Source organism: Equus przewalskii, chromosome 29 (genome assembly GCF_037783145.1).
Source record: "Equus przewalskii isolate Varuska chromosome 29, EquPr2, whole genome shotgun sequence".
In the NCBI taxonomy this organism is placed as follows: Eukaryota; Metazoa; Chordata; class Mammalia; order Perissodactyla; family Equidae; genus Equus; species Equus przewalskii.
In genome coordinates, this window is record NC_091859.1 from 15,876,597 (window position 1) to 15,895,204 (window position 18,608).

Below are 18,608 nucleotides of genomic sequence, written 5' to 3' on the forward strand. Positions count from 1 at the left end.
TTTTGCATCAAAATGGCTCTAAGATGAAGAACAATGTCAAAACAGCAGAGAACACATTAATTCTGGCAAATACCTAACATAGCCTATTAGGATTGAAGTTCACAGAGAATGGTAAGATTAAATGAGCTAATTTAATTATATTTCACATCACATAAAGTTTTAGAAAATCTCCTGTGGCAATATTTTCATTGTCTTAGAGCTAAGAACATATAATTAGATGGACTAATTTCACTGGACATGAATATTTCAGGTGGCCTTTTATAAATAAGCTTTTAATTTATTATTCTCAATAAAGTTAATTTTGCAGAAAAAACTTTAGTATTCCAAGTACACTGTAATCAACAGCTTTCCTTTGGATAAAAACGTCTTTATATCTTCTTTTTAAAAAGATTTTTTAAAGTAATAAATTAGAGCATTGATTTTATAAATCCTTTATATCATTCAAAAAATCCCTTAGAGCTTGTTATATAAGTATTTTAACTGTTACAGCATTATTTGGAGAAATGGGATGCACTATTTTTCCAATTTAAAACAAAGAATTATAGGCTCTAGTTACCCACCACTTGGACAACACATCAAAAATGCATTTGATTTCCATATGATCCAACAATCATGCTCCTTGATATTTACCCAAAGGAGCTGAAAATTTATGTCCACACAGAAACCTGCACATGGATGTTTATAGCAGCTTTATTTATAATTGCCAAAATCTGGAGGCAGCCAAGATGTCCTCTAGTACGTGAATGTATGGATAAACTGTGAAAGATCCAGATAATGGAATATTATTCACTGCTAAAAGGAAATGGACTAGAAAGCTCTGAAAATACATGGAGAAACTTAAATGCATATTACTAAGTAAAAGAAGCTGATCTGAAAAGGTTACATACTATAGAATTTGGACTATATGACATTCTGGAAAAGGCAAGACTATGGAGACAGTAAAAAGATCAGTGCTTGCCAGGGATTGGGGAGGGAGGGATGAAGAAGCAAAGTACAGAGGACTTTTAAAGCAGTGAAAATACTCTGTACGATTCCATAATGGTGGACACATGTCATTATACATTTATCCAAACCCATACAATGTACAACCCTAAGAGTGAACCCTAATGTAAACTATGGCCTTTAGGAGATTATGACATATCAATGTAGGTTCATCAATTGCAACAAACGTACCACTCTGGTGGGGATGTTGATAATGGGGAAGATTATCCATGTGTGGGGGCAGGGCATATATGGGAAATTTCTGTACCTTTTCCTCAATTTTGCTCTGAATCTAAAACTACTCTAGAAAACTAACTTTTAATTTTAAAACTTTTTAAATATAAAAAAGTATGTGATTTGGATAACGAAGTTGCCCATGTATACGTATGTATGACTCATACATATGTGTGTTTATATGTGTGTATATAAATATATGTATACACTTATGTATGTGTATATAAATATATGTATTTGTTTGTGTATGTGTATTTATACATCTCTTTTCAGCATCCTAGGGTGGAAAGAATCAGAGACTTGGAGGCAGATAGACTGAGCACTGAATTCTAGCTCCCCCACTCACTGGCTTACCCTCAAGTTCTTAAGGGATCAAATGGCTATTCAGTATAATATCTACCTCATAACTTTTCCATAGGGATTAAAAGTAATAAAGTATGTAAATGCCCCAGCAAAAGGTCTAGCAGATAGTTCTGTAGTCAATAAATTTTTGCTTCCTCCTTGTATATGCTTATGACTCTCATTAAATTGTGAATTCCTTGAATCCAGGATCAGGGTAAATTCATCTTTGTGTTCTCAGCACCTATCACATACCAAGCATTTGGTAGATGCTTGTTGAATACAATGGAATTATGATGAGAGCTATTAAAAATGAAAGTACTAGTCACTAAAGGATTTCGAAGAGTTTTCTGATTTTCTTCTCATTACAGCTAAAGTCAGTGTAGGAAACTTTTTTTTTTTTTTTAAAGATTTTATTTTTTCCTTTTTCTCCCCAAAGCCCCCGGGTACATAGTTGTGTATTCTTCGTTGTGGGTTCTTCTAGTTGTGGCATGTGGGACGCTGCCTCAGCGTGGTCTGACGAGCAGTGCCATGTCCGCGCCCAGGATTCGAACCAACGAAACACTGGGCCGCCTGCAGCGGAGCGCGCGAACTTAACCACTCGGCCACGGGGCCAGCCCCAGTGTAGGAAACTTTTTTTAAGGCTATCTGGAATCTTTTCAAGAAGATATTACGAAAGAAAGATTTCCTTTTCTTGGGCTTTTCAAATTTATGTTCTACCTGACAATCTTCTGAGTAAAAGTTATTGCTCTTTGTGAAAGTTTTATTTTGAAATGGCAATTTCTATGATATTTCTTGAGGAAGAATTATCTGTCTTGTACTTCTATAGGAATAGAATAAAATCAAATTTAAACTCAGACTGGATCTTGGAACTAAATAAAATGTTTCTGATTCAATCTTTTACTTCTCCAATTTACTTACAGAAAAAAAACTTTTACCATGCAAAATTTTGTGTTACCAATTTTCATCATTAATACCTGTTTTTAACAAATTAGACCTTTCATTCTTTTTCCATTCACTTCTTTGGTGCATCTGGCTTCTCACTCATTAAGCAAATAGACAGAAGATGTTGTTGAACTGTCATACGTTTCCCAAACATAGGCCTTAATTTCAATGATACCCACGCAAGGACAACATATAACCCTAGTAAATGTGAAACATCTGATCATTATAGCTTTGAGATTGGCCAGATTGCAATCAACTGGAACTTCCTTCTACCTAATTTTAATTCTATTTGAGAATTACCCATGATAATTTGACCCAGGTCTCTTCACAAAGTAACATTATCTTAGAGTTTACAATTTCATTAACCTCTTGTGATTAGAAAAAGAGTAATTTCAAAACTCCCACTTGATTACTCTGAGCTGTGATGGTTTCCTTTGCATGGGATAAGCTTGTCTTACTTGCACTTAACATGGCAAATTCAGTGTGACCAATGCAACCTGATGCAATGCCTTCACAGACAAAATACCATGCAGGAGTCTTACTGAAATCATACTCTGCAGCAGACTGGCAGAAGAATGGTCATTTTTTTAAATCAAAACTACTAAGCAACTGTGAAACTATTTTGAACAAATTCAAATCGAAAGGTGAATTAATTAAGAATCGTTTAAAAACCTACATGATACTGACTTACCTGATTGAATAAACCTTAATAGCGTACTCTCTTATAATCAGAGAAGGAAAAACATTCAAATTAAATCTGGTAATAACTTTTAAAATCTGAGCGAGAGCTCACAGTAATGAAGTGGGAAGTTTGCAATATCTTTTCTAATCACAGGAGGTTAACAAGATTGCAAACTCTAAGATAATGTTGTTTTGTGAAGAGACCTACATCAAATATCATGAAATTAAATACGGAATTAAAACTAGGTAGAAGCTTAAGTAACATTTTGGTAAGTCATTATGCATTGAAGTATATCTGAAAGTTATCATATGCGATTTTAAATGTGATTTCCTTTGATCATTAGGGTAAGAAGAAATATTTAAGACATGAAGTCCAATCACTGAGGGGAGTGTTTAGAACTCTTTTCTTTCACGGATTTAAAGGAAGTTAGAATATAATTTTCTAATTCTACCTCAAATATTTTTGGAAAATACTAACGGAAAATAAAATAATTTTTTAAAGTTTTTAGAACATGAGTAGAGTTGCTGAAAACTTCAAATAAAGTTCATACTTAAGTATTATGAAAAGAAAAATATTTCACCTTTCCACAATTAGGAATCTCTACTCAGTGCAATTCTTATAACGCTAAGACCATAAGCTCCAAGAGGGCAGGGCCATGTCTGTCTTCTTTCTAGCTCTATGCCTAACAGTTAGTGTAACGCTGGCTCATATTGTGTGCTTAACCAATATTTATTGGATGGATAAATAATCATGTGCATGAACTAATACTAAGAGATCCCATTAATTCACTTCTAATGGCACCCATTTGTTCAGTCATTCAGAACTAACTGAACAGACATTTCTGAGGGCTTCTACGTGCCAGGCTCAGGCACTAGGGCTACAGCAACCAACTAAGCCAACAAAAAAAAATCCTTGTCCCATTGCAACTGACCTTCTAGCAGAGGAAGGCAATCAATCAATGCTATAAACAGGTAAAATAGAGAGAGAGGTTAGTTAGTGGTAAGTGTTTAATAGAAAACTAAACAGGGAAGTCAGATAAAGGCCATCAGTTCAGGGAAGAACTTTCTAGAATGTTTAAAGCACAGCAAGGGGAGGCCAGTGTAGCTGCAGCAGATAGAGTCAAGAGGAGAAGAGAAGGAGGTGAGATTGGAAACATATCAGTCCTTATGAGGCTTCTACTCTGAGTGAAACGGGGAGCCATTGGAGAGTTTTGAGCACAGAAGTGACATCATCCACCTTACATTGTAACAGGATCATTGTGGCCACTGTGTTGAGAATAGAATGAGGCATAACTGGAGCGGAAGAGGGAGACCAGTAAGGAGGCTATTTCGACCATCTAGACAAGAGATCATGATGCTTAAATTTGTTGTTCACATGTGCCAGGCAGTGTGACAACTGCTTTATACATTTATTATTGACATATTCTATTGCCTAATCCACACAGACTTCTCAGGTAAATATTATATTGCCATTTTCTGGATCAGGAAACTGAGACTAACAATGTTTAACTTGCCCAAAGTGACTCAGCTAGCAGATGGCAGATGTAGGATTCAAACACACGTCTGTTAACTTCCCCACTGCAGTGTCACCCTAAGTTGTCATGCATACTTTTCAATTGTTTCATAATAATTAGCATCAGTATATCCAGAGATTGTGATAGTACTCACTTTAGGGGTGATCTGGCATTAATAATGAGAAACCAACCCATTCCTCCAGCTCTGTCCTTCACTTCTCTAGGCCGAGAACTCTCTACACCAGCCAAACCAATTGACTTATGATCTCATAAATATTTCTTGAATTTTCTCAACGATCTTACAATTTTAGAACTTAAAGAAAACTTAGCCAACCTGACACTCGAAACAAGAACCCTGTCTATAGCAAGCCTGGTGTTAGGTCATTTAGTCTCTAAATATTTCCAAGTAATAGACAAGGTGTTCATTGCTGGCTATACCTGTTCATGTGCTCATGTGAGACACCACCTGGGGAATCCCAGAGATTGTTGCAATAGATCTTGCGAAAAGTTGGCCACATTAGAAGTTTGGCTATAGGGAAATAGCATTTACCTTATAGAACATGTCCCATCAGCCAAGCCTGTCATTACAAAGAAACGTGTTGATGAAAACTGGGACTTAGAGTAAGAAAACAAAATCGTGCTTCTGTTGATATTAGAATGCTAAGACCTAGCTTGAGACCCCATATTTAATATTTTTTAAATTGCAGTTAATTTTCACTTTCCTCTATAAGTCATAAAGAAAGTCTCTGTTTGCGGGATAGAAAATAGAACCATGAGTTATAATATTAGAATCTCAGTCCCGCATTTACTACCACCCAGATGAGGGTTTCAGGAAGTGACTGACAACCAAATCATATTACCACTGTGGACAATTTGTCTATTCTGTGGCCTGACACTTTAAATTTAATCCCAGGCAATGGACGAGGAAGGAGAAGAGAAGAGAAAATCACAATAGATGGGACACTGGAAGCTCTGCCTATTGACCTGGCACTGTGGGACTCTGCTGAGGTCCCTGGATGAAGATAAACAAACCCTTAACTATCAAAACTGTGATCCCAGAGTTTGGTAAAAATATAACAAAAGACAGGAGACAGGAGATTGTTTTTGGCTCTTCCATCTTTTACAGTGCTTCAGAGAATGACAATGGAATTATAGTTCTAAAAGCCGTCTCATTTCTATAAAGTTCCATCTTTCTCCATTCGCTCATTCCAGTGCCTAGACGCCAAAAACTTAGGAAGAACAGGATTGGAGCGTAATTAACAGGTGAAGTTTAACACAAAAACTCGGAACAAGTGTCTCCATCAGAGCCAAGCAAGTGACTTTAAGGAAAGCAAGTCAACTACCTGTTGCCTTAATCCTTTCACATATAGGATTAAACTTAAAAGCATATCTGTTTACACCTAATGATCTTTTAAACATCATTTTCCCTGTGTAGTATCAAGAAAAATTTCAGGCGTATTGAATAGAACTGAGAGTCCTGACTAGAAGTCTAAATTACTAATATAAAGAGCATTGTATGGTGGCTTGTCGCGTTGTTATTACAACAATGTTGTGTAACACCTCTCTCCTGAAAGCTTCATCCCAGGCTACTGCATGAATCATAAGTAAAAACACGGGTATGTTCTTCGGGCCGGCTCTGAGGCAACTTCTTTAGGACAGGATGTGCTGCTTCCTTGAGGTGACAGGTTACATACTGTGAGTTTTTTTCATCCCTATTGAAAAAACATCTCATTTGCTGCCAAACTATATGTAAGAGAAACAAGCACAGTCTGCCCTCAAAGGCTCCTTGGAGACCGAAACCAGAGAATAGCCGGACATACACGCAGTATGAAAAGTCTAAATTAAACAATGGCTTTACAAGAGCACCTTCCCATGTGACTTTGAATCAGAGCAAAGGGAAGTTCACAAAAATCAAAGCAGTAAAGGGATCTTTATTTGGAAAGTACTCATTAACTCAGCAAAGCCAAGCTTTAAGAATTAGATCTGTGAGGAAAATCCTCCTGGCAATGAAACCGGGGCTTTGATATCTACTGGCTCATAAAATAAATAATAATATCCACTTACAGTTCTGTATTACCTTTCAGTTTGCAAAGTGCTTTCCCATACATTATTTCATTTTATCTTCACAACATTCTAGTGAGGTATTGAGGCATGATTATTCTCTTTCATGGGTTAGGAAATTGAGGCTGAGTGAGCAGACAGGATTTCCTCAAGATCACATAGTTATTAAGAAACAGAGCCCAAACTGAAATTTTGGTCTCCAGACTCCCACTTAGGCGCTCTTTGCTCCATTGCATCTCTAAAGTTAGTAAACCATAATTCCAGATTATCATATCTAGTTATATGTTAATTGGGGAAATTCTAAAAGGCCCCTGGTTGCCCAAAAGCTTGAAAAAAGATAGGCTAGTCTTGAAGAAAGCAGAATTTCAAGCTGTTTTATGTATGTTCCCAGTGACAATGGCAAGAATCCAAGGTACATTTTGAGGACAAACATAATTAAAACAAACTTTTTTTTTGAATTTTATAATAGTCATCTCAAAGGCTAAACTACTGCATATATTAGAAGCTCAGCCAATGAAAAAAAAATAAAGAAAAAGAAAAATTCCTTAATTTATAAACTTGAAATAAATTTTCTAAGGTTCTCTCTCAAATGAATTAAATACTATGATGAGACATGTTGAAAATATTTGAAACGTACTTTTAAGACTTAGAGTTGAAGTTTCCGTTTTGTTTTGTTTTGTTTTCTTACAAAGTGAGACAGCATTAGGCGGAGAACTATGGTGCAAGGACAATGGTTTGGTGGCCAGAGAGGCTGGGCTTTGAAATCTGGGCTCCAGTGCGTGAGCTGAGCACTCTCTAACTACTGAGGGCTCTGTCTATAAAATGGAAGCGAAACTATCATTGCTTAGTCAGTGGCTTAGTCAGTTCGGGCTATGCTTGTCACAGACTGGATGGCCTAAACAGCAGACATTTATTTTCTCACAGTTCTGGAGGCTGGGAAGTCCAAGATCAAGGTGCCAGCAGAGTTGGTTCATAGTGAGGACCTTTTCCTGGCTTGTAAGGTGACCTTCTCACTGTGTGTTCACACGACCTTTCCTCAGTGTGTGTGCACAGAGAGAGAAAGGAGGTGAACTCTGTAGCATCCCTCCTTGGAAGGGCACTAATCTTATCATAGGGACTCTACCCTCATGACTTCATTTAAACCTAATTACCTTCCAAAGGCCCCACCTCCTGATACCATCACACTGGGAGTTAGAGCTTCAACATATGAATTTGGGGGGAACAACCATTCAGTTCATCGCACTTGATTCCCAGCCCAGTATCAAAGCCAACTGGAAAAATAAGGTGTTTAGAAAGCAAGAAGCAGTATTCTTAATAGTGGAAAAACGGTGAAGATCACTGAAGCTCAGGAGTCATGAGTCACTAACAATGGTCACAATCTGTCAGGTAGCCTTTTTGAAACCATTGGGAACACTGACTAAGATGTTACGAGAGAATGCTGTACTTCAGACACCAATCATTGCCTGCTGCCCACAACCTAGTTTCACAGAATCCATCCTGTTTACACCAAATGACACCTACCACCTAACTTGATGTGTAAACAGCTGCTCTGAGGGGAAACCATCCATAATTCAGCTGAGCAAATCAGATTCTCTGACATGAGAATGTAGCATTAGGCTTAGTAATGGAGACAGCGAGATGACAGTTGGTTGGGGTGGGGATGGAGAGACATACTAACAGGTATAGAACCAAAGTCAGCACCAGACCCATTTAAGCAAAAGCTACATCCAAGCAGAAGTTAAGGGAGAGCAGAGCAGCCATAGGGAAGATGGCAAATATGAAAAGCAGAATTGAACAGGTGGGCAGAGAAAAGGAAAATCAAGAGGCCAGTCATTTAGTGGCGGAAGGCACTGATTTTGCAATCCCAGGACCTCCTGTGGCCTGGTTGTACTTTTTTTCCTGCCACCAAATGTTTCTGAGATGCCCCAGTATCCTTTCAAAAAACTCTCTTTTTACCAGAAATAGTCTAAATGACTTTCTGTCTTTTGCAACCAAAAAGCCTTGAATATAATAAATACTCCCCCAAAAATAAATAAATGAAAGAGGCAGGGGATTAATTAGATTAATACAAATCTGTATGGAAATACCAAAGAACAATCTAAAAGCAACATGGTTGAGGACTGGGAGAAACAGAGTAGAACAAGCAATCAGAGTTGAGTGAAGTTAACCAGAGAACCTTCTCGAAAGATATAAACTAAATCAAGTTAGGAAAGAAGGGCAGTATGGTGCTTGCAGTGAGAAAGGCACTTATCTAGAAGAATATCTGCAAAGAGACATTGAAAGCAAATGACTGAAAGTGAGTTCAAAAGCAAGCTAACAAGACAGCCTGATCTTTCAAGAAAATAATAGTTTTTAAAAATTAATTTCATTTTGAATATAGTATCTCCTAATGAATATTTTTTAATTATCAGATTGCTTTGAAACTCACATATTTTTCAATTCAATAAAAGTAATTTTTTATGACTTTTGCTGTTTTTAAGTCCAAAATCAAGTGTGTCTTTAGTTTCTGGTCAGCTGCTAACTATCAATTTTCAACGAATCAAATCTTTACATGTTCAAGTTCTGCTTATGGAACTTAGATTTCCTAGCTCATGGCTTAATGATGAAAGAGAACTTTTCTTAGAATAAGCATTTAACCAGTTTTAATGCTATGGCTTACAATTTAGCTTGATGTTAGTCATCACTTTTAACATTCGTAAGTGTTTTAACACCTTGACATAAAAATATATATATTTATAATGCAAATGTTATTTGCTTTAAACTAAGTGTTTGCTTTTGCCTCAAAAAAAATGATATTAACAGTATGTCACAATAGATTATCTGAAAGACATATGAGAGTTTTAGAGTCGTAACTGTGTTTGACACAAGTGTTATATGTCACAGCATGACCAGAAAGTTGTCAAATCAATCAATAATGACTGGCAAAGAAAAAACAGGTGACTCTAATGGGAATGACAGAAAATGGAAGGGAACAGCTGTTGTATGGTAGAGTGTTTCCCTTAAGGGACACCACAAAAATGTCATAAAAGTGTAATAAAGGCCAACTACAATTGCTAACATCTTGCCATCATATTTTTGGGAAAAAAGTTCAAATTTATTAACTTAGTACTTGAGGTCATTCTTTTGTTCCACAAACACTTATTGTGCTCCTATTATATGCCAAGCTCTGGATGTACATTGCTGAATAAAAGAGTCCTTCTTTGTGGCACTTATGATCTAAGGAGGTATGGGACCTTTTGTATACAATTGCTTCAGTGTGTCATCCTCTTTCATGTCTGTGTGCCTTGTAATATGATGTTGGTCCTCCACGGAGGACGTTCCCACACACACAAGCCACATGTACACACGCATGAGGGCACATGTACATTCTTTATGGAGCTATTTCTTGCTCTTCAAACTTCAATCCAAATGTCACTTCCACTGCAAATTTTGTTCCTAATTCCTTTGCTTCTAGTTTAAATGTCTTACCCTCTGTGCTCTCAAATATCCTGTTCATGCTTCTATCAAAGAATTCATCACAGCGTATAATCTGCTATCATTACTGATTGATTGCTGCTCTCCCCTATAAAGATAGGGGCCTAGATTTAGCACAATACTTGTCACACAAAAAGTGGCTTATAATTGTTTCTTAAATGAATAAATAAATGAAATACTAAGAAGCAGTGGCAAATAAGCTAAGAAAGGAAACAATCTTGTACACTGAAAATAGGGACTTTAATCAAAATCAAAAGATTTTGACATGTGAACAGGAAGAAAGGACTATTCATCTTACATTGTCTTAAGAGCTTGGGAACAGATTCTCTTTAATACTTGAGTCTCTTAGGAATGTTAGAGCCTGCCCTTCATCAACTCAGCACTGTGATTTAACCAAAGTCTGGGACCACAGGCATTATTATTTGATACTGATTGATCTAACACACATGGCAAGCGTGCATACACACACACACAAACACACAGATGCTGAGTACAAGTCTTCTCCTTAGGTGGATTCATTGGATGCATCAGCTCACTATTTGGGGCACGACACACATAAGATATCACCTAAGAGATGTTCTACTGGGGAATTAAAAAAATAAATAAATCCTTTAACTTCAGGAAAGAAACCCCATTTTAATAGTTCCACAGTGTGAAATTTTAGCAGATGGTGCTAAATAACTTAGCACATCTCTGGGACCTGGCTTATGCCACATGATGTTGGGCTGCAGCTGAACAGCCTGGCCTCCTGATTTAAATGCTACCCACAGATATATTCAGCATTTCAATGACATTGAGTGAGAGGCTTTCATGCTCAAGTTGCTATTACACAACCTGAACTGCCAGTGAGCTAGAGAAGACGCGTAATATTCTGTCACTGTCATTAGAAAGAAGTCTCAGAGGAACAACTGGGAGAAGAAATCCCTGCTTCTCCATTTTAATGGGTCCTTTGCAGACTCCAAGTATTTTGGATTCAGATCACAGGCCATTACTGTGAAAGGGGCAGAGGAGAGTTGGAAAATGTCTCTGTGTAATTGAATGAGAGCAGGTAAAAGTCCAAGGGTTACAAAGCCTTTGGCAAAGACTGGAAGGTGGGGAAAAGTGATGGGCTCTTTAAGGATCTTTTTAGGATCAGGACGTGAATAGGGCACAATTCATGCCACATGCCACACACCACCTGAGTCTAACAAAATCCAACCAAACTGATCTATGCTCAGTGGACAAGACCACTGATCACACTCTTGGAAGTCAGGGTGACGTCAAATTGCTATAAAAGTTTCTGGATGCTTGCTCTCAATCTCTGTACTTGTTTTATTGCTGACAGATAACCAATAGTTCAATGCCAACCTGAAGGCCACAATTTGAGTAGCACTGGTCTGAAACCCTTGGAGTTTTTCTCTGTGTCTTGTAGGTTCACTACAAAGACCAAGTAAGGTGGGTGAAGGTGATGAGTGACGATTTGTTGATAGTTTGCTGGCAATGGTCAGCTTATGGTATTTAGTCTAGTGTATACTGGGAGCAAAAGATAGTTCAACAAGGGACTGACTTCAGCAATGGACTGCTTAGAACCCCCGAATGGGCAGGGAAGCAGATCCGCCTGTTTGTAGCAGCTGCGGCCCTCCTTTAAGGACGTTACCTAGGGAGTTATTAAGGAGGACCAAACCAAAAAATACAAGTCAAACTGAGAAAGCATCCTTAACAGAACGTGTGAAAGCTGAAGGGATCATGTCAGAGGCGGCAGGAAGTTTACCTCCCTTTCCATTGTTTATCCTCCCTCTCTGAGCCTTCAGGTTCCTGGATTCAAATGCTATGGATAATAATTACTAATTCACAGGACTTGAAGGAATATTTATGGAGCAAACAGATTTAAAATGGGGTTTTCAACCTACCCTAACTCCCCACCAAAACACCTAGGATGACACAGAATATCACCAAACACAAAAGCTCTTATATCTCCAAAAACTAAAACTGGTAGCCCATCACAAGCATCTATTGGGGATTTCCAAGTCTGATAATGGAGCTGGATTTCAAGAAATTCAAAGCCTACCCATGCATCATCTGCTGAAGAGGAAGATCTCAGCCCTCATGAAAATATCAAGAAAAAAGGAGTAGCAGTCCCTATCAGTCCTCTTTGTTCTTCCTTCAATCTCTCCACTCTGACTCAGAGATCCATAGACCATAGTCATACCACTGCATGGCATCTGGGGGCAGCTAAAATCCAGCACTCTTCACCCAGCATCATCCTACAACCATTTGGAGACTAATTCCAAGAGAAAAATAGGTGAACACTCTGGAAATGAATGAGTACAGGAAACATTCCAGCCGTTTGTTCTTGTTATTGTAAATTTCCAAGTACTCTCTTCTATTACAAAGGAGTCCCTGAAATAAGACTCACAGAAGAATAGCACCATGAAGTGGCTTTCCAGTAGGTTTTGTGAGCAAAGAATTTGAGGAAAGGATGCATAGTCTCTTCTTGGAGAGTCACAGTGTACATAATAATTTTGGAATATTCTGCTGGAAATAATCATACTAAAATTTTTATCCATCGTGGCCCAAATCCTTTGGCCTAGATAAAATTTTTCTCACATAACTCTTAATATCCTACATAACAAGTATTTCGCAGAAAACACATTGAGGAAAGCTTGTTCAGGGAACAGGAGAAGCAGAAAGTAGAGGTAAGACAAGCTCTCTTTTCTGGTAAATGAAGCTGCCCTAGATGAATGTCTGGCTGATCATGAGAGGTGAGCAAGGAGACCTGCCCATCAATTACCTAGTATAATCTAATTATTCTCCAATTTTGATCTGAGGAGAGAATTCATCTAGCATCAGAAGTGTCAGTGAGAAAAATCAAGGCAAGCCACAAACAATGTCCGATCACAAACACTGAGTTAAAAAAGACACTTCTCTCTATTCCAGGATAAATAAAGAAAAAACCATTTTAAGTTTATAAATCAGAGCAGAAACGGGAAAAAGTAACAGCATCAGGAAGACTTCCAAGGAGATCATTTTCTAGAAATAATTCTACGTGCAGCTTAATGTTTTAAATTTTAAAATATCAGTAAAATACACAATTTCAATCAAATGGTAACGCAAATCTTACAAACAGCCTAAACAGACTTAATAAACTTGAAAAAATTGAAATATTTATCAAAAAACTAGTCCTAGAAGGGGCTGGCATAGTGGTTAAGTTCGCATGCTCCACTTCAGAGGCCCTGGGTTCATGGGTTCAGATCCTGAGCACAGACCTACGTACTCTTCATCAAGCCATGCTGTGGTGGCATCCCACATACAAAGTAGAGAAAGATTGGCACAGACGTTAGCTCAGCAACAATCTTCCTCAACCAAAAAGAGGAAGATTGGCAACAGATGTTCGCTCAGGGCCAATGTTCTTCACCAAAAAACAAAACCTAGTCCTAAAAAACAGTCTCAGAGTTAACCTATTATAAGGTTGCATTCTTTTAAGAAATGGATACTTGCCACACTATATAAAGAATTCCAGGATATATAAAAAGACACAAATTCTCCTCATTTACTTTACAACGCTTGCATAATCCTGACTCTAAAACTACACAAACCACATGCACACGCACACACACAAACTACTGCTACCGACACATCTACTGATAAACATCAGTAATAAGCACAAATACAAAATTCCTAAATGAAATTCAAATATGTATTAAAAGTATATCTACCATGAAAAAGCATGAATTACTCCATGCCCACAGGGATTGTTATCGTGCTAATACCCAGTGATGGGCAGAGAGCAGTGAAATTGAAACTCTAGTACTGTGTGTGAAGAGTGGGACAATAAGGTCCCTTCCTGCCCTGACTCTCTCATGTCCAAAGTTTTCTCCAGAGGAGAAGACAGAAGCTGCTTCTTGTTTTTTGGAAAAGCCTAAGTTCACTAAAGCGAAGATGATGGACCTCTCAGACAGAGAGGAGAAGTGTCCTTGAGGCAGAGGTAGAAGTAGGACATTGATTGCTTTACACTGGAAAGAGGCAGAGGTCAACAGATCAGAGGCAGTGGGGACCAGCGGACCCCTCAGTGTGGTTCCCCAGGGAGACAGCCAGATTTCAGCGTTGAAGGGAATACATAGGGAGGCTGGGCCCTCAGCAAGGGTCTCTAACCACAGGACTCCTGTGCATGAAAAGTAAGACATGAGCAGCAGAGTCTTGAAGAAACCAAACCAACTGGAACACTCAGAAATTCTAGGGTTGATTGACGACAAAAGAGGACTTCCCTCCAGTGCACCATCATTGCATGAAGGCTTATGGCAATCCTACCCCTGGGCCGTAGAGAGGAAGCAAGATCTACAACAGACACGTTCATTCCATTAAGAGTCAAATTAATTCATTTACTTACAAATATTTTTTATGTACCAGGTGCTAGAGATGCAGCAAGGATAAACAGGTGAATTGCTAGCCCTCAGGAGCTTACATTCTAGATCGAGGAGACAGCAATAAACAATTAATACAACAAGAAAGTAAATATATAGTATGTTAGAAGTTGCCAAATGGTGTGGAATAAAGCAGAAGTATTAGAGGCTATTGTAATCTAGTCGATATGGTGGTAGCAGTAGAGGTGATAAGAAGTGGTCAGATTTTGGATCTATTCCGAAGGTAAAGCCAACTTTATTTCCTGACAGACTGGATGTGGGGTGTGAAGCAAACAGAGTATCCAAGAATGACTCCAGATTTTTCCACTGGTGCAACTGGAAGGATGGAATTTCCATCAACTGATCTAGGAAAGACTGAGGGCAGAACAGATTGGAAGAAAGAATTGAGAAGATGCAGACCTCTTTTTTTTTTTTTTTTTTAACATATTGAGTTTCAGTTTTCTATTAAACATCCAAGTGGATGTGTTGGGTAGGCATTGGCTATAAAAGCCAGGAGTGTGTGGTTTAAGTTGACTTTAAGAAGGGAGGAAGGAAGGGAGGGAGGGATAAAAGAGAGAGAGAGGGGAGGGAGGGAAGGAGAGAGGAAGAGAGAGGAATAAATGTGCTTTTTACACAATAAGTTTTTAAACAAAATTCAATTCCACTGCAGTATTACCAACAACATATAGTGCGATATTCTAAGGTTTATATAGGACTTAGTCTTGGGGAATGCTGGGAGCTGTCAGGGAGATTTCACAGAGAAAGTGACAATTAAGTTGGGCTTAGAGGGACGTATATGAGCTCACCAGGTTGACAAAGAAGACAAAGCTAAGAAGAAGAACAGGAACGTAAACATGAAACTTCAAAGTGTAATGGTAGGTCAGCCAGGATGACTAGAACCTTCTGCGGATGGAGTGTAGTGACTGCAGATGAAGCTGGGGGAGTGAGCCGGGTCAGCTTCTGAAGGCTCTTGTGTAAGGTGCTAAGGAATTCAACTTATTTTGCATAAATTTATGTAATAGCAACTAAGAACAGAATACACAAAGCCACGGCACTGGAAATGTAGTTGTTGGTTTTTGGTAGGAATTAGGATAGAATAATAGTGAAATTGAACAATTCTGTGCTTCAAAGCCCAAGTAATTGCAGACAGACTAACGAGTTACAGCAAAATATTGCATATGTGCTGTAAAACCAAGCAGTCAGGATCTAGCATCATCAAAAGAAAACTATACCCAGGACAGGAAATGAGACATTATTCTAGGCAAACCTGGCTAATGATTTAACTCCTATTCCATGGAAAAGCAATGGCAAGTGACCCCAGATTGGGCTTCGGTACTACCTACAATTCTTTGTATTTACTCTACATGCCTCTGCTTAAGTTAACTGATTTAAAAAACTGTTAATATTCATTCTTTTAGTTCTTCTCAAATAATTCTCTTCTTTTCTCAATAGTTTTGCATTAAAAATTCTTTTGGATTATTAAAGATGCTTGAACCAGAAAAAATTCAACTGCTGCCTGCATTCAAAGTAAACTGTATGGTCGATCAATTAAATAAGCTCCTAGTGAAGAGACAATTCACACCAAAGATAGGCATGAATTTTATGGCTATTTTCCGCTTTAAATCCACAGGTTCTATAACTCTAAGGGTACCTCCCAGCTTGCCAACTATTTGCTTTGTTCTAAACTCAAGAAGACTCAGGGCACCAGATCCATGTTCCCTTATGTTATAAAATGGAATTAGGATTAACTTGCCCTTCCATGCTTCTCAGTAGCACAGCGCACGTGGAGCCATCATCAGGACCACAGAGGCCTGATGCGAGGTCCAGGGACCTGCAGACTACCTCCTATGAGGAGTGTGAGCACACGTCACCTGGATTCTGCAGGGCTCCCTGGGGCTGCAGCTTGATTGGTGGATCTCACACATTGGCATGCTCTGCATTCCCCTTTTTTATCCAAGCCCAGAAATCTTTCCCAAATGGCTTCAATATTACTCTCACTCCTAAACCTGGCATTTTCAACAACCAATTTAATGCTTCAAATAATCTTCCTCTGTCCTTTGACCCAGGCTTCTATTCTCACTTAAAAACCTGGACTTGACAACACCATTTTTCCTTAGTGGAGCTAACTAGGGAATATTTTTAGGCAAAACATACCCATTAAAACATATAAAGATTGTATAGATGGCTATAGTAAACATTTGAAGAAAATAATGAAATGAAATATTATGCTGCCCATTTGTAGGTATCATTTAGGAGCCCACAAAGTTATTAAACTTGTTAAAGTTTTATAAAAGTCCTGGGTGACTGACACCTCCAGGAGTAAATCTGTCTTCAGAGAATCCAGAACCAGGAAGCTTTTCTCGTCATTAAATACTTTTGGATTTAACCCAAAGCTTGCACTGAGCCATCCAAGATCTGCACTTTCTTTTAAAAGAAATTGGCCAAATTATTTTTACTTTGGGACTCTGGTGGGGGGCGTGAAAGTGAGGGAGACAAGTCTTTTCCTTTTCTTTTTCATCTCATCATGAAATGAGCAGTCAGTGCTATCTTCCTTCCCACAGTAAAGGCTAAAAGTTTAACCAGAGAGATCTAGTCATTAATTTATGCCGTCAACTCTAGGATAATCAATGTTTAATTATGTAAGTTTATGGATTTTTCAGACCCAGGCTCAACTAAAATTTCTCTTTTTCTATCATGTAGTCTCTATTCTATGCCCTATAACAGGATATATTCTTGTATCTTCCCAGTACCTTTCCCTTTTTGGCAAGCCCCACCTTCACCCCAACTTCCCTCATCTTTGAGGAGACATTCCTCCCCCAGTTACAGCACATGGTCCAGGTGAGAACTGCCAATCATAATAACCATCCACTGATCAGAGGGGCTGCATGTGACCTGAACTGGACTCTCCCTAAGCTTCTATAAATTGAGACTTGAGGAAAAGGGACAATCCTGCTCTGGTGTCAAGGCTTAGGATCTGAGTCTGAGGGCATGGTGACCTTGTGGAGGAGGCTTGTAGAACATGTTGAAAGGAGTACAAATGAAAGCTAGAAGAGAGACTTGAAGATATCTGAGTCCCTGTTTCCAGTGATCCCGGAGACCCAGTTATATCCTTTACCGTTCCCTTTTGCCTAAGTGAGTTCAGGCTGCATTTCTGTTACTTGTATGAAAAGGATCCTAATTAATACAGACCCTCTCACTATCCCTCCATTAAGCATGAAATAAAGAGATGAAATCTCAGCCCAGTCCATTTTTCATTTGATTAACAAATCTTGCAAAAAGTTTAGTTCTAAGAGAATCTGAACCTTCGGCCACCTGAAATTGGGAAGGTGGACGAGGAGACCGTCCATACCATTCTATCACATTAGACAGCCCAGGAAGTCTTGGTGCCATCCCAAAGGCAGCATGGCATCCGGTGTCCAGCATTGTGGGCACCCACAGGCACATCCTCACATGCTAGAGCCCTTCTTAGCTCTTCTGACTCTTGAGTCCAGATGAGCTCACCAGTGTGATCTCACTTTGAAGAGCATGTAGATGAACGGAAGTGTCGTGTAGGTGAGTCAAGGGCAGAGGAGAGACTCCCATCTCTCAAGTCAGGTTTCTAGGCAGAGAAAGGCAAAGAGCGAAAAGATTCCAAAACCGGCTCACCCTTCAGGCTGGCAACCAATGACTTCGCTTCCTGTGGAAGATTAGCCTTGAGGCCCTGAAGCCAACTCCACAAACAGCTCAGCCACTCCCCCACAGTGCTCATATTTTCATGCTGCAATAACAGCCACTCCTTTCTCTGGTTTGGGTCCAAAAAACAATCCCTCCCTTCTCTTCTAATACCAGCCTCTCTTTTAGTGAGCTCATGTCCTAACTCTCTCTTCCTCTCCCTCTGACTCACAGTGCTCAAAGCTTTAAGAAATAAAAACCTGTTGGATTAGCCAGACTAGAATCATCAACTCCAAATGGGCCAGCCCTTCCGTGAAAGGGAATCTCACTTTCATTGTTCGCACCAAAG

General features: G+C 38.8%; 1 long non-coding RNA gene across 1 annotated transcript in view; it reads right to left on the reverse strand.

Annotated features, from left to right (window-relative positions):
* Window positions 1-18,402, reverse strand: part of LOC139080287 (uncharacterized) — a 63,836-nt gene extending 45,434 nt beyond the window's left edge. The window contains exon 1 of the long non-coding RNA XR_011534672.1: window positions 18,254-18,402. This is a non-coding gene — a long non-coding RNA (uncharacterized lncRNA). The remainder of the gene's footprint in view (window positions 1-18,253) is intronic.
* Between the last annotated feature and the right edge of the window lie 206 nt (window positions 18,403-18,608).